The sequence below is a fragment of the Notamacropus eugenii genome, chromosome 2, assembly GCF_028372415.1.
Source record: "Notamacropus eugenii isolate mMacEug1 chromosome 2, mMacEug1.pri_v2, whole genome shotgun sequence".
Lineage (NCBI taxonomy): Eukaryota > Metazoa > Chordata > Mammalia > Diprotodontia > Macropodidae > Notamacropus > Notamacropus eugenii.
The window spans coordinates 221657634-221678520 of record NC_092873.1 but is presented as its reverse complement, the minus strand read 5'-3'; the positions used below and the strand labels follow the sequence as shown (position 1 = coordinate 221678520).

The 20887-nt window shown below is 36.5% G+C and overlaps 1 long non-coding RNA gene across 1 annotated transcript in view; it reads left to right on the top strand.

Annotated features, from left to right (window-relative positions):
- Positions 1-20887, top strand: part of LOC140523830 (uncharacterized) — a 75708-nt gene that overhangs the window by 40706 nt on the left and 14115 nt on the right. The window contains exon 2 of the long non-coding RNA XR_011973482.1: positions 10015-10060. This is a non-coding gene — a long non-coding RNA (uncharacterized lncRNA). The remainder of the gene's footprint in view (positions 1-10014; positions 10061-20887) is intronic.

Below are 20887 nucleotides of genomic sequence, written 5' to 3'. Positions count from 1 at the left end.
GTGTCACCTCTATTATTTCTTACTTATTATCTTATTATGTATTCTGGATCAGCTGCTTTTACTGACTTGAACTGTTTTCATGCCATTTCCCCTTCATCACATAAGGCACTGATGTAGCAGAATCTCAGTGTGTGGGTTCTGCTATTGTTGGGATGAAAATAGATCCTAACAGAGAATGGACAATTCTGTTCATGCCTATTTGTCTTTCTTTCAACTTCATTTATAAATGCTTTGGGGATGATCACATCAAGCTTTCCATGGGCTCTTTTTCTCCACTGCTTTTCACTCTTTGTAAAGCAATAATTTTCATAATCTCCCATCCCAAGATGTTTCCCATGACTGCCATATGTCTTTGCTTGGCAAGAGACCAAGTGTTTGGTGGATGAGGCAGTTTCTGTGTTCTTTTGGCCCCTTCACTTTGGTAACTCTTATTTACACTAGTTAAACTCCTATGAAACAGTAATAATCAGAGGACATGTCTTTAAAACGTTTCCAATTTTTGAGAATCAATCATTTGTTCAAATAGCTTAGGGTATGGACAAGCTTTTGTTTAAAAAAAAATTCTTTTTTTTTTTTTAGCAGAAGAAATGAAGGAAATAAACATTTACCAAATGCCTAATATGTATCAGGCACTGTGTTGAGTGCTATGTAGATATAATCTCAGTTTATCCTCATAACTACTCTCTGAAGCTGATGCTATTATGACTCATTTAAAATTTGAGGAAACTGAGGTAGACAGAAGGTAAGTGAATTGCTCAAGATTACAATGCCAGTAAGACTCTGATGCTAGATTTGAACTCAGGTCTTTCTGACTAGACCTTATGCCCTATCTATCCACTGTGCCACTGAGCTGCCCTTACCTGCCTACGTCATGATATTAAGGACCTAATCATCAATAAACAGAAACATTTCAAGATACAAAGTCATGAATTGTAGTCACATTTTTAAAAAGTAATTTTATAGCTGCAGAAAATATTTTCTCAATCATTTGAATCCTGATTTCTAATCTATTATTAATTTGTACCTTTGCTGATCAAATAGATTCATAATGAAATGAAGATGACATCAATATGCAGTTTCTTTTTTCTTAACTGTGAGTCAGTGAAATTCAGTTCAGCTGGTTTAGCCATAGTCCCCAGGATACCTCATGACCCAGGTACCAGGCATTACCCATTTCACCTGTTCCCCACTTGCTTAGTGTAGCATAGAGTTAACCTCCCTGCCCCTCATTCCTTGTTCATCATTAGACATTTCAGAGACTCTCCTCATCCAAGTGGCACAGACCACTCCTTGCCCCAGTGGTTACAGGGCATTGCCTTATTGGTGACATGTCACGTTTTGGGCTTAAAGCAATATTTCTCTGAGTAGCTCTTTGCCAATTTATTTATTTACATGGTTGAGGTTGCATATGATAAAGGAGAAAATTGAGAGAGCTCTATGGGTGGAAGGCCTTAAGGAGAAGGTAAGAGTTGAGCTAAGCCTTGAAGAAAGTCTCTGCCTTTTACTAGGGAATGAATTAGACCTGGGATGAAGAGTCCAATCTTAATACAGTTAATACATTAGCATACTCTTAGTCCAAGACCCTAATTTAAGAGATGAGGAAGCTGAGGATCAGGAAGATTAAATACGACTTGACTAACATCACAAGGGCAGTAAGGACAAGTAGCATTCAAACTCAGACTGATCTCAGAGTCAATTTTCTTTTTTTCTTTCCTTTCCTTTTTTTCTTTGTTTTCTCTTCCCTTCTTTTCTCTTCTTCTCTTGCTCTCCTTCCTTCCTTTCCTTTTCCCTCTCTCTTTTCCTTCCTTCTTCCCTTTTACCTTCCCCTTCCTTCCCTCTTTCCTTCCTTTCTTTTTTCCTTCCCTACCTCTCTCCTTTCTTCCTTCCTTCCCCCTTGCCTACCTGCCTTCCTTCCTTTTTTCCTCCCTTCCTCCTTTTTTTAAATTGACAACCATTTTTAAAATTTTCTTACTTTTACTTTCCCTTTCTCCTATTGAAAATAAGGAAAAAAATATACACAGTAAAGCTAAACAAATTCCCACTGTTTTGACCATGTCCAAAATTTGTGTCTTGTTTTGTATATTGAGTCCATCACCTCTGTGTTTCCTGATAAGGTGTGTAGCATATTTCCTTTTCAGTCCACATCTCCTTGTACTGGATGTATTGCTCAGGCAATATTCACAGCATTAAAGACAACTATGAACATACTGGCATAATTCAGAATTGCAAAGTATATCAGGCTCTCTACATGGAAGGGAGAAGAAAAACCTTTATCCAGACACCAGAAAGCCAAATCCCAAAACCAGAAAGCCAAATCTGTCATAGTAACAAAGAAATCCATCATAGTAATCAAGAAATTTATACACATCATCAGGCTTTTCCACATCATCAGGCTTTTCCACAAGCAAACAAACACTCCTGAGCCCAGCTGTCTGCTTGCCTGTATCCTTCCCAGCTCTGACTGCTCTCTAACTTCCTCTCAACTCTGCACTAGCCCCACCTCTTCCTGTTCTACCCTTCCTGCTCTACCCCTTCTTGTTCTATGTGACTTAGACTCATGTGACTCAGGCTTCCATGTGATTTAAGCAGGTCACATGGGCCTATTAATGAATGGGAAAGACCTTCTTTTAAGCAAAAATACATCAACGTGTTATGCAAAAATATGGTAACGGTACACTGGATCACATACCTGTCTATCTTCTAGATCATTTTCTTTTCTGCCTATTGTATTCCCACCCCTCACCAACCACCTTGGTTTCAAAGGTTCCTTCCAACTCCAAATCTATTACCTGATGATCCAAGAATTTTTGGATTCGTAGTCAGTTTTCCTTTATGTAAGACACAGTTCAACCTGTGTCTTATCTAATCTCTTAATTTTAGAAAAGAAAACTGAAGGCCAAACAAGCCCAATGATTTTCCAACTTCACCTATTTAGTAAGTAACAGATCCAGGAATGGAGCCCATATTTTTAATTCCATAGCCTATAGTTACAGCAATTTTGCTGCCAATGAGTGCAGAGACTATTGTATATTCAACTTCTGACAGAATTTTGAAACATTAATCCCTAAAATTTTATCTTTTGGCCATAAATAGAGATCAATTTAGTGGACTATAATTTAGAGCAAATAAAAAGAGAATGATTTTGATTGACTGTAGGTTCCTTAATGGCAGAAATTGTATTGGATTTTATCTTTCATTTCCAGTGCTTAGCATAATATCCTGGATATAATAGGCACTCAATAAACATGTACTGATTTCAAAGTTATTTTTATTCAATTCCTTGTGCAACTTAAACCATGTGGCACTGGTATATAGCACCAAGGAGCACCATTACTAAGAAATATACATTAGAAAATTGGTTTCTTCATTTATAAAATGCGGCTAATCATACCTGCCTCACTTTGTTGTTTGAAGACTTAGATGAGAAAATTTGAAACTTCTAAATTGTTGAGTACTATGTAAATAAGTGAAAATTATTATGACTGCAGTTTTTGTTGCTTTTTTTTAAATGGCACTTCATATCATCCTTCAGAAAAATCATCTACATTCTTTTAGGATATTCAGGTTCCCTAGGAAAAATATTTCCTAACCTTGTAGGGATAGATATGTGACTGTTCTCATGGCTAATGTGAAAGCACTGAGGTGCTTCAGATAATTAAGTATCATCAAAATGAAAATTCTGCAGAGGTTGGGAATTGACAGGATATTAGGAGTTGTGAATTTCATAAACTAGTGCCAGAATCACTTCTTCTTCTGAATTTTTTAACTTGGAGTCAGGAGAAAGCCTTCTATTCATATCCCTTTCTGACATATTCTAGGTGCATGGTCCTCACCTAGTCACTTCAGTCAGTGAATTAATAAACATTTTAAAGTTCCTACTATGTGTCAACCACTGTGCTAAACACTGAGGTTACAAAGAAAAGTAAAAGAGCAGTCAATATCTGATCTCAAGGAATTCACAAGCTAATGAACAACATGGAAACAATTATCTACATACAAAATATATACAGAATAAATTTGAAATAATCATCAGAAGGGAGGCATTAGAATTGAGAGACTGGGAAATGTTTGTTGTAGAAGGTAGGTTTTGGGCTGGGACTTGAAATTAGCCAGGAAAGCCACAAGGTAGAGATGAGGAAGGAGAAGACTTCAAGTACAGGGGACAGCCGGTAAGAATGCTCAGAGTTGAGAGATGTTGTCTTGTTCAAGTAATATGAATGAGGCAAGTGTCACTGGATTGAAGAGTTGGGAAAGGAGCTTAAGGTATAAGACTGGAAAAATAGAGAGGGATAGGTTATGAAGGGCACTAAATGCCAAACAGAGAAATTTATATTTCACTCTAAAAGTGATAGTGAGCCACTGGAATTTAATAAAAAGAGTTCCGTTTATTCCTATGCTCTCAAATTTTTAAAAATAGGATTAGATGTTGTATTTTGTCAAAAACTTTCTGCATCTATTGATATATTCATATAATTTTTGTTGTTTTTGCTATATTTTCCTAATATTGAATCAGTCATACATTCCTGTTTTTAAAAAATTCCACTTGTGATGTATCATCGTAATCTTCTTGTTAGTATTTTATTTAACTTTTTTCCATCATTTGTTGGGGAAATTCTTTCTCTGTTTTGCTCTCCATAGTTTAGATATCAAAACTATATCTATATCAGAGAAGGAATTTGCTAGGATTTCTTTTTTTACTTATTTTTCAAATAACATCAGGATTAATTTTTTTCCTTTAATATTGGGTAGATTTTATTTGTAAATCCATCACCTCAGCCCTGAATTTCTTTTTCAATGTACAAGTTCACTGTCTATATGATTCTGTCTCCTGTTGTCTACTTGTTACTCTCAGTGCAAGACCAGAAATGTCCTGTGAGGGACCAAGAAATCAATAGGGCCAGCAGGCAAGGAAATTGGGAGATCTGAAGCTTATCAAATTCTTCAATGGTGAAATGGCAGAGGAAAAAAATTATACTACTACCTCACAGGATAGTCACAGGGTTATGATGAGCAAAAACTTTAAAACCATAGAGAAACGTGTGCTGTTATTGTTGCTGTTATCAGTCTTTAAAATTCTGATTTTCTTATTTGAAAGAAATTCTGACCAGGTTAAACAACTGAAAATTAGTTTAAACCAGAGCAGACCAGTTAAACAGATTTAAACCACCCTAGACCAGCTAAAACTAGCACAAATCAGCTAAAACCAGTTGAAATCAGTTAAAACCCTCAAAAACCAGCATAAAATGGCCAAAATCAGTTTAAACTGGCTTGGTGTAGTAAAAAAAAAATAACAGTTTAAACAGGCTAAAATGAGTTTAACCCAACTGAGAGGTGTTAAAACCAGTATAAACTGGCACAAACCAGTTAAAAGCCAGTCAAAACCAGTTTAAACTGGTACCAGTTGAGATTGACTAAAACCAGTTTAAACTGGTGTAGCATCAATGTGATATTCACAGCACCTACGCAGCCATGAATATCCCTGCACAATTCTAAATTGCAAAATACAACAGACTCTCCACATAGAAGACAGAACCAAAACATTTTTTTGGACACCAGAAAGCCAAATCCCAACACCAGAAAGTCAAATCCATCATGGTAACAAGAATCTATAAACAATAACAACACCATCCCCAAGCCTTCCCCCTGCTAGGCTTCCCATAAACCAGCTCCCTTAAAAAAAAATCACAAGCAAGCTCCCTTAAACAAAATCACAAACAAGCTCTCTCACTCACTAGCCAGCTGCCTGCTTGCCTGCATCCTTCCTAGCCCTGAGTGCTCTCACCAAATTTCCTCAGTTCTACTCTACCCTTCCTGTTCTGCCTGTTCAGCAAACTCCACCTAATACATGGGACTTAGACTTTCACGTTATTTAAGCAGATCACATGAGCCTATTAATGAATAGGAAAGATCTTCTCCTTTAAATTACCATTACAACCGATTCAGACCAGTTTGAAGGATTGGGAAAAGAGTAGGATCACAAGTATTATACAATGATATTTTCCACCTTTCATTTAGGTTTATTTCTCACCATTTTCCAGATTCTAAGCATCTAGAATCTGTTATAGTTGTCAAAGGAGTTGAGAAAATTTCCCTATCTATAAAGTCTTTTTGCTGCTACAAATTATCTGAACATTCTTATTGGTAACCTTTTAACTTAGAAGGCTTTTCACTGTGGTGGTCACATTAAATATCTGTAATATAAAAAATGTTATTCAAAACTGGCAACCTTTACAAGAGCAGTTATAACTATGTGTTGACACATTATCATCTTTGGTCAGCTATGGGGAAAAACAAACAACCCTGAAATATTGACTTGATTTATTTATTCATTCCTTCATAGTTTTTGTGTGGTTGTTTTTTTTAAATCACTCATCAGTTGGAATGGTGGTATGAAGCAAAAAAAATGTAATTTCATAGGAAAAATGTAATTTTTTGCATTTGGATTTTAAAAATCAGTTGTAAAAGATGAGGAGATGTTGTTTAAAAGTAGTTATTAGAGGAAAAAATCTTCAAAGTTTCATAGGACTTCAAAGCTCAATATAAAACAACAGTGTGGTTTTATGAAAAAACCAATAAAATTGGTTAATTTGATTTTAAAAAGGAATGAAAAAAATCAGATTAATAGTATCACAAATGAAAAGGGGTGAATTCATCACCAATGAAGATGAAATTATAACAATTATTAGAAGCTATTTTGCCTGATTACATGTCAATTAATCTGACAATCTAAATGAAATATATGAATATTTATAAAAATATAAATTGCCCAGGTTAACAGAAGAGAAAATAGAATGCTTAAATAACTCAGTCTTAGAAAATGAAATTGAACAAGCCATCAGTAAACTCCCTAAGAAAAAATCCTAAGGGCCAGATTGATGCATAAGCAAATTCTACCAAACATTTAAACACAATTAATCCCAATACTATTTAAACTAATTGGAAAAATAGGCAAAGAAGGAGTTCTGCAAAATACCTTTTATGACACGAATAAAATGCTGATATTCTGAAACTAGAATGAGTGAAAACAGAAAAAGAAAACTATAGTCCAATTTCCCTAATGAATATTGATGCAAAAATTTTAAATAAAGTTCTAGCAAGGAGATTACAGCAACATATCACAAGGATCGTACACTATGACCAGATGGAATTTATACCAGGAATGCAGGACTGGGTTAATATTAGGAAAACTACGAGCAGAATTGACCATATCAATAGCAAAAAGAGCAGAAATAATAAGAGTATCTCAACAGGTACAGAAAAAGCCTTTTTGAGAATATAATACCTATTCTTATTTTAAAAAAATTAGAGAACATAGGAATAAATGGACATTACCTTAAAATGACAAGTAATATTTATGTAAAATCATCAGCAAGTATTATCTGTAATGGGGAAAAGCTGCAAACCTTCCCAATAAAGTCAGCAGTGAAGCACTACCATTATTATTCAACATTGTACTAGAAATGTTAGCTATAGAAATAAGAAAAGAAAAAAAAATTAAAGAAATTAGAAAAGGCAATGAGGAAACAAGCTATTACTCTTTCCAGATAACATGATGATAGAGAATCCTAGAGAATCAACTGAAAAAATCACTTAAAACAATGAACAACTTTAGTAAAGTTGCAGGATACAAAATAAAGCCAAGTAAATCATCAGCATTTCTACATATTACCAACAAAGTCCAGCAGCAAGAAATAGAGAAATTCCCTTTATTGACTGTAGACAATATGAAATGCTTGGGAGTCTACCTGCCAAGACAAACCCAGGAACTATGAAAAAATTACAAAACACTTTTCACACAAATAAAGTTCCATTCAAAAAGTTAGGAACATATTAATTGCTCATGGGTAAGTTGAGTCAATAAAATTTTTTAAATGACAGTTCTACCTAAATTAATCTATTTACTTAGTGCCATACTAATCAAACCACCCAAAATTATTTTGTAGAGTTAGAAAAACAATAACAAAATTCATTTGGAAGAACAAAATGTTAAGAACATCAAGGGAATTTATGGGAAAAAATGTGAAGGAAGATGGTCTAGCCATACCAGATCTCAAACTGTATTACAAAGAAGTAATTATCAAAACAATCTGGTACTGGCTAAGAAATAGAGTGGTGGATCAGTGGAATAGATTAGGCATGCAAGACTCAGTAGTAAATGACTATAATATTCTAGTGTTTGATAAACTTAAAAATCTTAGCTTTTGGGACAAGAACTCATTATTTGACAAAAACTGCTGGGAAAATTGGAAAACAGTATACCATCAATTAGGTAAAGAAAAACATCTTACACCATATACTAAGATTAGATCAAAATGTGTTCCTGATTTACACATAAAGGATGATACCATAAGCAAATGAGAAGAGCGTGAAATAGTTTCTCTCTCAGATCTATGGATAAGGGAAAAATTTGGAACCAGACAAATTATAAAGAGCTTTACAAAATGTAAAATAAATCATTTTGATTATATAAAATTAAAAAGTTTTTTGCACAAACAAAATCAAGTGTAACCAAAATTAGAATGAACACAGAAAACTGGGAAATAATTTTTATAGCAAGTATCTTTGATAAAGGCTGAATTTCTCAAATATATAGAGAACTGAGTCAAGTTTATAATTCCCCAATTGATAAGTGTTCAAAGAATATGAACAGGAAATTTTCAGGCAAAGAAATCAAAGATATCTGTAGTAATATTAAAAAAAATTCTAAATCACTGTTGATTAGAGAAATACAAATTAAAACAATTCTAAGGTACTGCCTCACACCTATTAGACTGGCTGCTGTGATAAAAAAAAAAAAAAAAGGAAAATGTTGGATGTTGCAGGGGATGTGGGAAAACTGAGACACTAATGCAATGTTGGGCGAGTTCTGAACTGATCCAACCATTCTGAAGAGCAATTCTGTGCCCAAAGGGTTATAAAATTGTGCATACCTTTTGATCCAGCAACACCACTTTTAGGTCTGTATCTCAAAGAGATTTAATAAGGGAAGGAAAGAATCTATTTTTACAAAAAAATATATATTTATGGCATCTCTTTTTGTGGTGACTAAGAAATGGAAATTGAGGAGATGCCCATCAATTTACAAATGGCTGAACAAGTTGTGATATATGATTGTAATGGGATATTATTGTACAATACAAAATGACAAGCAGCATGATTTCAGAAAAACCTGGAAAGACTTCTATGAACTGACACAAAGAGAAGTGAACAGAACCAGGAGAATATTGTATACAGTAACCGCAGTATTGTACAATGGATTGTAAATGACTTAGCTATTTTCAGCAATACAATGATTGGAGACAATGGAGAACTCATGATGAAAAATGCTATCCACCTCCATAGAAAGAACTGATGTTATCTGAATAAAGACTGAAGCATACTTTTATTCCTTCCTTCCTTCCTTTCTTTTTTCTGCTTTTTCTTGTTCGAGTTTTCTTGCACAAAATGACTATGTATTGCACGATCACATATGCATAATCTATATCAGATTGCTTACCATCTGAGGGAGGGGGCAGGGGAAGAAAGGAGGGATAGAATTTGGAATTCAAAGCTTTAAAAACATATTTTAAATTGTTTTTACATGTAATTGGGGAGAAATATATACAAAGAGATATCAGTTTGATGTGGTAATGATGTGTGATCTCTGGATGAATTAATAGAAGCATAATATTTACAGCATGGAAGGTAATGGTTTCATTGTCATATGTCTCGATGAGACCAAATCTGGAGTACTCTCTCCAGTTCTGGGCACCATAAAATGTTATTGACAACCTAGGATATCTCCTGAGGAAGGCATAGTGAAGGATGAGGTGACCACACACTATGTCAAAGGTAAATGGTTTAAAGAAACTGGAAATACACTTCTTTGTGTTTCTATGTGTTTTCTCCTATAGAATAAAATATCTGTTAACCTAGAAAAGAAAGTACTTGTTCAGGTAGGAGTGGAGAGAGTCTGGTTAAAATAACTGTGTGAAAGATTATAATGTAGAAACAATATTACTCTTATTTTGCTAGATTCCAGAGGACAGAACCTGGATCAGGAGATGGACATTACTTTGAGGTAAAATTAATCTGATACAAGTAGAAATTTTTTAATAGTTAAAGTCATCCAAAAATTAAATGAACTGACCCATAAGTTAATCACTTGTAATCTTCAAATGGAAGGTGGGTGATCACTCACTGGAATATTGTCATTAGAATTCATGTCTTGAGTAAGAGATGGGCTATATAACTTCCATGGTCCCTTCTATCTCCACAATTCTGTTAGTCTGTAGTTCTTTCAAATTCCATATGAACATTTGGGGTGGATTCTCCAAATTTGAGCATCTCATGTGTCTTTTGAGCTATTTTAATTCTGCTTTGCTCATAGAAAATAGTACCTTCTCTGATGTGGACACGCCATGGTGGGCAGTCCTGTGCCAGTGTCTCCCATGTCATACAACCTAAGGGAGACCTTGTACCACTTCTTCTGACCACCGTGTTGACACTTGCCCTGTGTAAGATCTCCATAAAATAGTCTTTTTGGTAAATGTATGGTTTTGCATTCAAAGAACATGGCTAGCCAATTGGGGTTGCACTTTCTGAAGTAGAGCTTAAATGCTTGGCAGATTAGTTGGAGAAAGCACTTCAGTGTCTGGTATCTTATCCTGACAGGTGATCTTCAGAATTTTCCTAAGACAATTCAAATAGAAGCGATTCATTTTCCTAGCATGGTACTGGTATACTATCTGAGTTTCATAGACACACAACAAAGAGGTCAGCACAACAGTTCTGTAGACCTTCAGTTTGGTAGTCAGTCTAATATCTCTTCCCTCCCACACTTTTTTTCAGAACCTCTCAAACACTGAGCTAGCTCTAGAAGTATGTGTCAACCTCATGATCTATGTGTACAGTCCTGGAAAGTATACTACCAAGGTAAATGAACTTTTCCACAGCATTCAATATTTCTCCATTGGCTATAACCAGTGGTTCCCCATATGGATGGTATAGTGGTGGCTGATGGAGCACCTGTATTTTCTTGGTGTTGATTGTTAGGACAAAATTAGCATAACCAATAGAGAATTAATCCATGTTTTAATGCATCTCAGCTTCAGAGGCTGGATTGAGTGCACAATCATGTGTAAACAGAAAATCACGCACTAATACTCCCTCCACTTTGGTCTGTGACTAGTAAGCTTTTCAAGCTGAAGAATTTAGCATCAGTGCAGTAGCTGACCTTGATGCTGTTTTCATCCCCATTTGAAGGCATTTGACCGCATGACTGAAAATATTCTAAAAAACATGGGAGGAAGCACACACCTTTGTTTCACTCCATTGTGACTGGGAAAGCACAAGAACATTATCCATTATCCAGAACCCAGGCAAGCATGTGGTCATGAAATTGATGTACAATGCTGATGAACTACAGGCAACCAGATTTGACATAATTTTCCATAAGCCCTCATGACTGACAGTAACAAAGGTCTTGGTCAGATCTACAGACATTTTGTAAAGACTTCTGTTCTACTCCTGGCATTTCTTCTGGAGCTGTTGGGCAGCAAACACCAAGTCAACCATTCGTTGGCCCTTTCTGAAATCACACTGGCTCTCAGGTAGATGACCGTCTTCCAGCTGAAGGATCAGCCTATTAAGGAGGATTCTGGCAGGAATCTTTCCAGCAACAACTAAGAGAGAGACACCTCACCCCCACCCCATGATTGTCACAGGACAATCTATTTCCTTTGCCTTTATAGAAATGGACAATGGAGGCATCCTTGAACTCCTGAGGGACAACCTCTTCTTGCCATATAACCTAGAAAATTTCGGTCAGCTTTTGTATGAGCAGTGGTCCCCTTACCTTGTAAATCTCTGCTGGAATAGAATCAACACCAGGTAGTTTGCCACATGAAAGGAGTTAATGGCATTCAATACCTCCTCTTCAGTTGGAATTTCAGCTAGGGAGGGACTGACTTCATCTTGAGGTAAAAGATTATTCATTGATGATGGTATGTTAAGAACACTATGGAAGCATTCAGCCCATCTCTCTAGGATCATGTCTTTATCACTAATCAATGTGGTTCCATCAGCACTGAGTAGTTGTGATGCATCATAGATCTTTGACCCATAAATAGCCTTCAGGGCATTATAAAAGAGCTTTGATTGTTATTATCAGCATAAAACTGAATTTCATCTGCCTTCTTACTGAGCCAACAATCCTGATTCTCTTTAAACTTTGCTTGTACTTTACTTTTGACAGAATTAAATGTTGCTTTCTTAGACATGGATTTGAACTATCTTGCTAGTAAATCCTGTGGAATTCTTGTTTTTCATTTAGCATCTTCTGAATTTCCTCATCATTTTCATGAAATCAGTCTTTATGTTTGCAAGTGTTCTGACCCAGATGAGTAAATGCAGTGCTATACACAAAATTTCTGAAAGTTGCCCACTCCTTTTCTGCTTCAAATAGGACTTGGAGCTTGAATGAAGGCAACTTTGAGAGAAAAAAGATTCCCAGTGGGAGAGAGATTCCTTATAGATGTTGGGGTCTTTCAGATGCCTCTGCTTATAGATATGACTTTGTACTGATTGTATCAATGCTCAGAAGAATCAAAAGGTGAAAGGACAGCTCCTTTTTTGCATAGGAGAGTTGAGCATATAGAGTGTTCCTAGCATCTTAGGGAAATTTTAAGCTATTAAGGCTTAATATTCATAATATTAATATCAATAATAGCTTAGGTTATTAGAAGTTAAAACTGAGTTAAGACTTATGGAAACCTATATGCATAGAAAGAAGGGAAACTAATAGAAAGAGATTGGTAATGCATGAAAGGGGATGATTGGTGAGTAAGGTCACAAAACAGATGACAAGAGGTGTAATCAAGTACAAAGCTGCTAGGTAACCAAGTGGATAGAATGGAAGACCTAGAGTCAAGAAGACTCATCTTCCTGAGTTCACCTCTGGCCTTAGATACTTACTAGTTGTGTGACATGGACTTGACCTTGTTTGGTTCAGTTTCCTGATCTGTAAAATGAACTAGAGAAGAAAATGGCAAATCACTCTAGTGTCTTTGCCAAGAAAATCCCAAATGGGGACACCAAGAATCAGACACGACTGAAATGACTGAATAACAACAAAGCAGAAAGGTTAGTCCAGGCCGGGAGGAGAGCTGTATCATTCTATGAAGTTAGAGGAGTTTATAAGCTGAGTAAGGTCGCAGAGACTTTTAGAGTGGAGAAAGGATTATAGGTGCATTATGGGTGTGACATTCTCTAAGCATTATCCCTCCAGATTCACACTGGAGAATCTAGTCTAACTCCTCTTGACTCAACGCACAGATAAATCATAAAAACAGTACAAAAGACAGCAGTAATATAATCAATATCACTACAGGAATTAATTTCCATTCCCAACACTGTCTCTACTAGGATTTTGTTTTATATGTATCCCTGCATTAAAAAAATGCATAATTTTATTTTTAAAAAAGCATCGACATTTAATCATTTATATATGTATGTCTTGCTATCACTTTATTTTACCACTTATAGATTATTAATTCAATCAAAGTAACCAAAAGTCAAATCATGAAGTCAGAAAGATAAAAGCTTTAATATCATTTTACATTAGTCAGACTCTTACTTGATATTACAAAAACATCTATCTACACTTGTCAGGTTTAGAATTTCAGGTAACAGTGACCAAATCTCAAACACCGTTTATCTAACTGTAGTGTTTATTGATGTATGAGGGATTAGACTTGCTCATATAGGAGGCTGCAAAAAGACCCATGCATTTCACCTCAGTCTCCTCCCCTGAGTCCCTACCTCTTTCTGGCCTGGGAAAATGAAACCATACAAGAAAGGCCCAGAAACGTGACTCTATCCAGACTGGATTGTTGTTAGAAGCTGTGAAGTTTTATTCTAAACAAAAGAAAGGAAATTGGAGCCTCTTCAGAAATGCTCCAATCAAGTATACGCATGCCAAAGAAGTCAAAGATATCAATAGAAATGAAGAAATAATATATATTCTAAATTGCTAATAATAAGAGAAAATCAAGTTAAAAAAACTCTGAGGTGCCATCCCACAATCATTAGATTGGCCAAGATGATAAAAAAGGAAAATGGCAGATATAGGAGGGGATGTGGGAAAATAGATAACGCTAATGCACTGTTAGTGGAGTTGTGTCCAACCATTCTGAGCAGTGATTTGGAGCTATGCCTCCAAATCTATGAAAATGTGCCTGACCTTTGACAGCAACACCACTATTGGATCTATACCACAAAGACATAAAAAAGTGAGAAAAGGGCCTCTGTGTACAACAATATTTATAGCAGTTCTTTTTGTGGTGGCAGAGAATTGGAAACTGAGTGTATAGCCATCAATTGGGGAATGGCTAAACAAGTTATGGTATACAATGTGCTGAAATCTAGTGTGCTGTAAGAAATGATTAAGGCAATGGTTTCAGAAAAATCTGGGAAGATTGGTATGGTATGGTACAAAGAGAAGTGAGCAGAAATGAGAACAATTTACCCAGTAACAGCAATATTATGAAGATAATCAACCGGGAAAGATTGAGCACATGTTAATACAATGGTCAACCACAGTTTTAAAGGACTCATGAGAAAACATGATATCCACCTCCAGAAAGAGAAATGATGAACTCTGAGCACATATTGAGTATATTTTTCTCTTTCTTCTTCTTGTTTTGGAACATGGATAATGTGGCAATATGTTTTTAATGACTTCATATGTGCAAAAAATGTTGCATTTCTTACCTTCTCAATGGAAGTGAAAATGGAAGTGGAAGGAAGGAGAGAATTTAGAAATGAAAATAAGAATCATGTTTTAAAGAAAGAGTAAGCATGTTTCCCTTAGGACTGTGAAACAAACACTGGCTCTCCATGGGAGGCCTGGAGGTTCAAACCTTATCTCTGATACTTGCTTGCTACCTGTACAAGTTACTTGACTTCCCTGGATCTCAATTTCTTGATATGGAAAAAGAGGTGATTGGACTAGAGAGACTTTAAAGCCCCTTATGGCTCTCTATGATCCTGAATGTACTCCAGCTGTTTTTGTGCACTTGCCACCCTTTTCCTTCTGGAGAAAGAACCTGGTCTAAACAGCATTCATTATCAGCTTTTCACAACTGATCATGTTATTTTAAGAGAGACAGAGATAGACAGAGACAGAGATAGAGATAAAGAGAGGAAAAAATAGACAATTATAAAGACAGAGAAGACTATTTTTTTCATTCCACAAGAATTTATTGCAAACTCACGATGGACTTGGTTGTGTGCTGGATATGAGGGAGGAGGTATGGTGGAGACAGGCTACAAAAAAATAAGTCCTCTGCCTTCCAAGAGCTTACAGTCTTTGAAGGGAGACAAAATTTTCACACTTGAGACAATCAGGCATGAAACTATAGTGAACAATACAAAACAAAATATTAAAACAATGTGTTAGACTGAATAATCAAAAGATTTAAAACATGGTACAGCAAAAACATAGGACCCTTCACAAATTTGTGTGGGCATACTATTCTTAAGATATTTTTCCAAATAAGATGCTTTTTGTTCAGTTTTGGAGTGGTTTAAAGAATGGTTTTCAAAATGACACATGTTTCTTGTTTTCTTTAATATTTCATTTGAGAATTTACAAACAAGAGGCTCTAGCTATAAACCAGGCCTGTAATTCAGTAGTTACCTCCAACCCTAAAGAGCTATGTTGCCTAATATGGAATTTTAGTGTTACTGAAAGATGCTAGATTGGCAGTGGGGGAGATCGAAATCATCTGCTTTTCCACAAACCACAAGCCTAAGCAATAGCAATACAAACTTCCCAGACACCTCATCCACAAAAACAGAACCTTGCAGGCTCTTTTTAAAAGATTAGGAAGTTAAGAAAAACACAATAAAATATTTTTACAATAAAACCTATGAGCAAAATTTTACAGTCAAGACTGAGACAATGTTTAACTGTTAGAGTATGCCCAAATGATCCTATCAGAATCAGACCAGACTTTTAAAAATGTGGTTGGTAGTCGACTTATAGATTCTGGTTGTCTTGGTGTGGTTAACTCCTATTTAGGTCTCCAATATAAAAAGTAAAATGTGGGGAGAAAGGGTTCAGAAAAGGTTTCATATAAATGGTCATATTCAAACCATGTCTTAAAAGAAGAGAAAGAGTCTATGAAGTGGAGGTGATTAGTGAGTGCATTATAAGTTCAAAGACATGGAGAGAGTTGATACATGTTATGAGAGAGAAAACCAGGGGCAGCCAGATCACAGTCAATAGGGCACCGATCCTGGAGTCAGGAGGACCTGAGTTCAAATCTGTCCTCAGACACTTGACACTACCTATGTGACTTTGGACAAGTCACTTAACCCCAATTACCTTGCCTCCCCCACCACCCCAAAAAGGGGAGGGAAAACCAGTTTGGCTGGATCACAGAGTGAAGAGGGGGAAGTCAATTGTAGTGAGCCTGGAGCAAGGTTACAAAGAGCTTTCACAGCTGAACAGATTTCTATTTTGTCCTAGAAGGCAAGAGGAGGTATTAGAGTTAATTGATTTAGGGGAGTCTGACATGGCCAGATTTCCATTTAAAGAAAATCATTTTGGCAACAAAATATAAAATGACCTGGAATGAGGAGACGCTTGAGGCAGGGGGACCAATTAAACTGCACTCCGCATCATAAAGTCCAGCTACATGGTTATTAAAGATTTACTGATAAAGAAGATTTAACTGTTGGGTGATTCAGAAAGATTGTATGAGTTCCACAGGGCAGGGACTTAAAGGGTATTTCCAGACTTCAAGTTCTTTTTTGAAAGTTTGCCCCCAATCTACTGTCATATAAGAGTTTCATGAAAGAGAAATCATGAAACTTTCATCAGGAGAAATAAAATCTAAAGCCAGCAAAAAATTGACCTATGAAAAACTACAGAATGGATCAGAAAGACATGGTTGTTTCAAAGCAGATGCACAAAAACCACTGACTTAAAAGACAAATAAGGTTCAAAAGTTCAAAAATATATCCCAATTTCTTGTGTGTGTGTGAGTGTGTGTGTGTGTGTGTGAGTGTGATCACAATGATTCATATAGCAGTAGTAGACCAGAGAGAATTCTGCTTCTGCAAAGGACACTTTCAAGAATGTTTTAAGGCATCAAGGGATGATATGGAAATAATCATCCAGAATATAAAAAACATAGGCAGGATAGTGAATTTGGGTGATGTTACACTCAAAGTTCACATTTATAATGAGCTGTCAAGGGAAGCCCCCTCATTTCACAGGAGTTGGTGGAGACTGATTCCAATTTTCAGTCAAGCTTTCAAATCAACATAGCATGCCTGTGTGTGTCTTGGAGCCCAGAAGGATTTATGGGGTAAATAGAAATGACTGCGAATCACTGAGTTTTAGAGTTGTAAGCAATGAGTTTCCCAAACAAAACATTACTAGGAGATTTCCTCAAATTCCAAAGCTAGCTTGGAACAAAAGTCTAAAGGAAGGCCAGGCAAATACTCCACTGAAGCTGCTTTTATGAATAATGTGATTTTAAGCATGCAAAAATAAGAGTTATGTATTATACCAACAAGGGAAAGTGAACTCATGAGAAGCATAAGAAAAAATACTGGTATCCTCACAGCACAAGGGGAAAAGATAAATGGTTACAGAGCTGTAAACAGGAATATTTTCAACTGAAGCAAAGCAGTCAAAGTTGCTGCTGGGGAGGCATGGGTACCTGCCCAATGCCACACAATAAGAATCAGAGCTGGAACCTGAATCCAAATGCCACCTTTCATATGAAGCCTTTTCTGATCTCAATTACTGTGCCCACTCTCCCTAAACTCTTGGTGTTTATTTTGTATGTACTTAATCATCTATCTATCTATCCATCTCTCTATCCATCTATCTATCTATCTATCTATCTATCTATCTATCTATCTATCTATCTATCTATCTCTCTATCTATCTATCTATCTCTCTATCTATCTATCTCTCTATCTATCTCTCTATCTATCTATCTATCTATCTATCTCTCTATCTATCTATCTATCTATCTAATTCACCCCCAATAGAGCATAAGCTCCTTGGAAGCAGAGCCTCTTTCATTTTTTTTTTGTACCTCCAGCACCTATCACAGTTCCTGGCAAATAGTAGGCACTTATTAACATTGATTGATTGATTGTCTCCAAATGCAATTTATTATTCCATTTTCTCATTATTTCTATTATTTGGTAGTTTCTTATTTTACAGATATGGAAACTGAGGCTGAGAGATCAAGTGACTTGTCTGGATTCACAGTTTCTAACTGAAAAGATCTAGTATGGTGACTATTGAAGGTCTATTGGGTAGGATCAGATTCAATCTGCTTGGTCCCTGATGGCATCATAAGGACCATTAGGTACAGAGAAACCAAGTCAAGCTTGAGGGAAAAAAGCTGTTAGAAGTAGTGAGGTCCTTTTAGGGAAGGTTTTCAAGCAAAGACTTTATGACCACTTGTTGGGGACATTGTAGGGGAATTCTTATTCAGATACATGTTGAACTAGATGGGTTTTGAGATCCTTTTCATCTCGGAAATTGTACAGTATAACCTGAACACCATATGAGGCATCAGAGAACTTTGGGGAGAAAAGGGCTGAAGATTTTAAAGGAAGATGAGAGAACTGAACTAACTAACACTGAGAGCTGAGGTAGAAGTGAGGATGAGTCAGATTTGGGGGATAATCAACCTGGGAGAAGGAGTAGTCCAAGTTTTGACTCCTTGAGTGAAGATTGAGAGAGATCATAGTATCATAAATTTATATTTGGAAGGGTCCTCTAAAGCCATCTAGTCTAAAATTCTCATTTTAAAGATAAGGAAACTTAGGCCTAGGGAGGTTGCTTAACTTGTCATATCAAAGGAAGGCCATCTGTAAAGAGTCCTTAGAAATGGGAACCCTAGGGGTAGTGGTTGGAAGCTTCAAAACTGATAGAACTGATAGAAAATTTAAGGCAATTTTTGGGGGTTACAGTTGCTACAGCGACAGATCCTTCTAAGGAGAAAGTATGTCATCCTCATCTTGGTAGGTAGCCTGAGTCACAGCTCCATTATCCCTATGGCAGGTACAGCTCTGAATGGTTGTATAACCATAAAAAAAAAAAGATTAATTGCAAGATGACCAAAATGAGAATTTGGGCCCCTTAGGTATCATTTATGAGTTCTGGATTTGCAAGTACAATGTATTATATAGAACTACTATTCCAAATCCCTTTCTTACTGGCACTCTGGGTCTCCAGAAAAGTGATTACTAAGTCCCTTCAAGGTTCTAAAGTTATGGGCTGGGGCAGGGGGGCTTTATAATTCTATTGCTCACAAGCCCCTACTCATGCACTAACCTCCATTATTACCAGTTGGTTAGTCAGCTAGCTTTAATTAACTTTTAGAAGAAGAGGTTTGCAAACCTCTTCTTAAAGCAAAATGACTCTTTGGAAGTCTATGATATACTCTCCCACAAGTATATAGAGTCCTAGGGAAAGTGGGCTCAAGCTGAAAATACATGTTGCAAAGAGAGTAATGCAAAGCTTTAGGAATTCCCTTTTCTGGAAAACTGGAGATATTTTCTTAGGTTGCATAGCTTTTATGCCATGCCTAAGGCAACTGTCTGAGAATCTAAGTTGTAAAGGTGTTCATCTACTTTGGTGATAGTATTTCCTTCCCAGGAGCTCTTTACATTGATAAAAGCTCAAGTCTGGGTTAAAAAAGGATATTTTCAATAGAAATAATTGATATGGCCCATTGTCATTGACACTTATGAAAGACTACAGGTAGTAAATCAGCATTTATCATGGCCCTACTGTGCACAGGTCAGTAAGGAAACAGATTATAGGAAAACAATATGGATTTGTTACATAGCATAAGTAGAGGTGCTTAGAGGTGGATAGTCTGAGTGCTCCACTGGAATCCATCTTGCCAAGAGAAAACACAGAAGGCCTCCAACATGTTTGGTGGACTCTCAGATGTGAGTTTATAAGAGAGCATGGAGAAAAGGCAAGAATGGACTTGATAGACATTAATGAGAATAATGAGAATATCCATTCAAAACATCAAAGATCCATTTGAGTACTGTACACTAAGCATTTCAGGAGGACAGTGGTTTGATCTAAGGTGGAAAGAGCATTGGATTCAGAGTCAGAGAACTTGGAGTCAAACCTCTGTTTCAATGCTTAGCAGCTGGATCACTATGGATAACGGTGGACAACATGTCCTGATCCTCAGTTTCTTCATTTGTAAATTGGGGTGCTTGTTCTATCTCTATGTTATGATTGTGAGGAAAGTATTTTGTAAATATTAAAATACTATATAATTGTGATCTATTATTATTAAATGTTATGGGCTTCAGTCAAACTGGGATCTGTTAAAGATCTTAGCACAAAAAGGCCAAGGTTCCCCACTGCATCCTGAGCCATCTCCATTCATCCTGATCTATATCTGGCCCCTGGACCCAGGTGGTTCTGGAGGAGAAAATGAGGCTTGTAACTACACAGCACTCCCTCACTTAAATCCAATTTAATTGTATAGCATGGCATCATCTTTCTGATATCACAGTCCTCTTTAAGAATGAAGAACAAGGTGATCTGAGGCAGCAGCCAAACTGTGATATCTCAGGTATAACAGCCCAGGCCAGGAATCCAGCAGAACCAAGCAAATGAGAGCCTAGAGCCCCAGGTAACTGCAACAGCTGCTCCTGAGACTATCAGCCCACAGATTAAATGTCTGTAAGTCACTACTTGAACTTCCAGGAGCCAAGATGGTGGAGTAATTGGTAAATGCTCTACCCCTCCCCTTGTTGACCTTGCAAGACCCATAAAATATTTCCCCAGGAAAAATTCTGGAACAGTAGGATCAGCCAAAGGGGCAAATAGTCTCTTAGC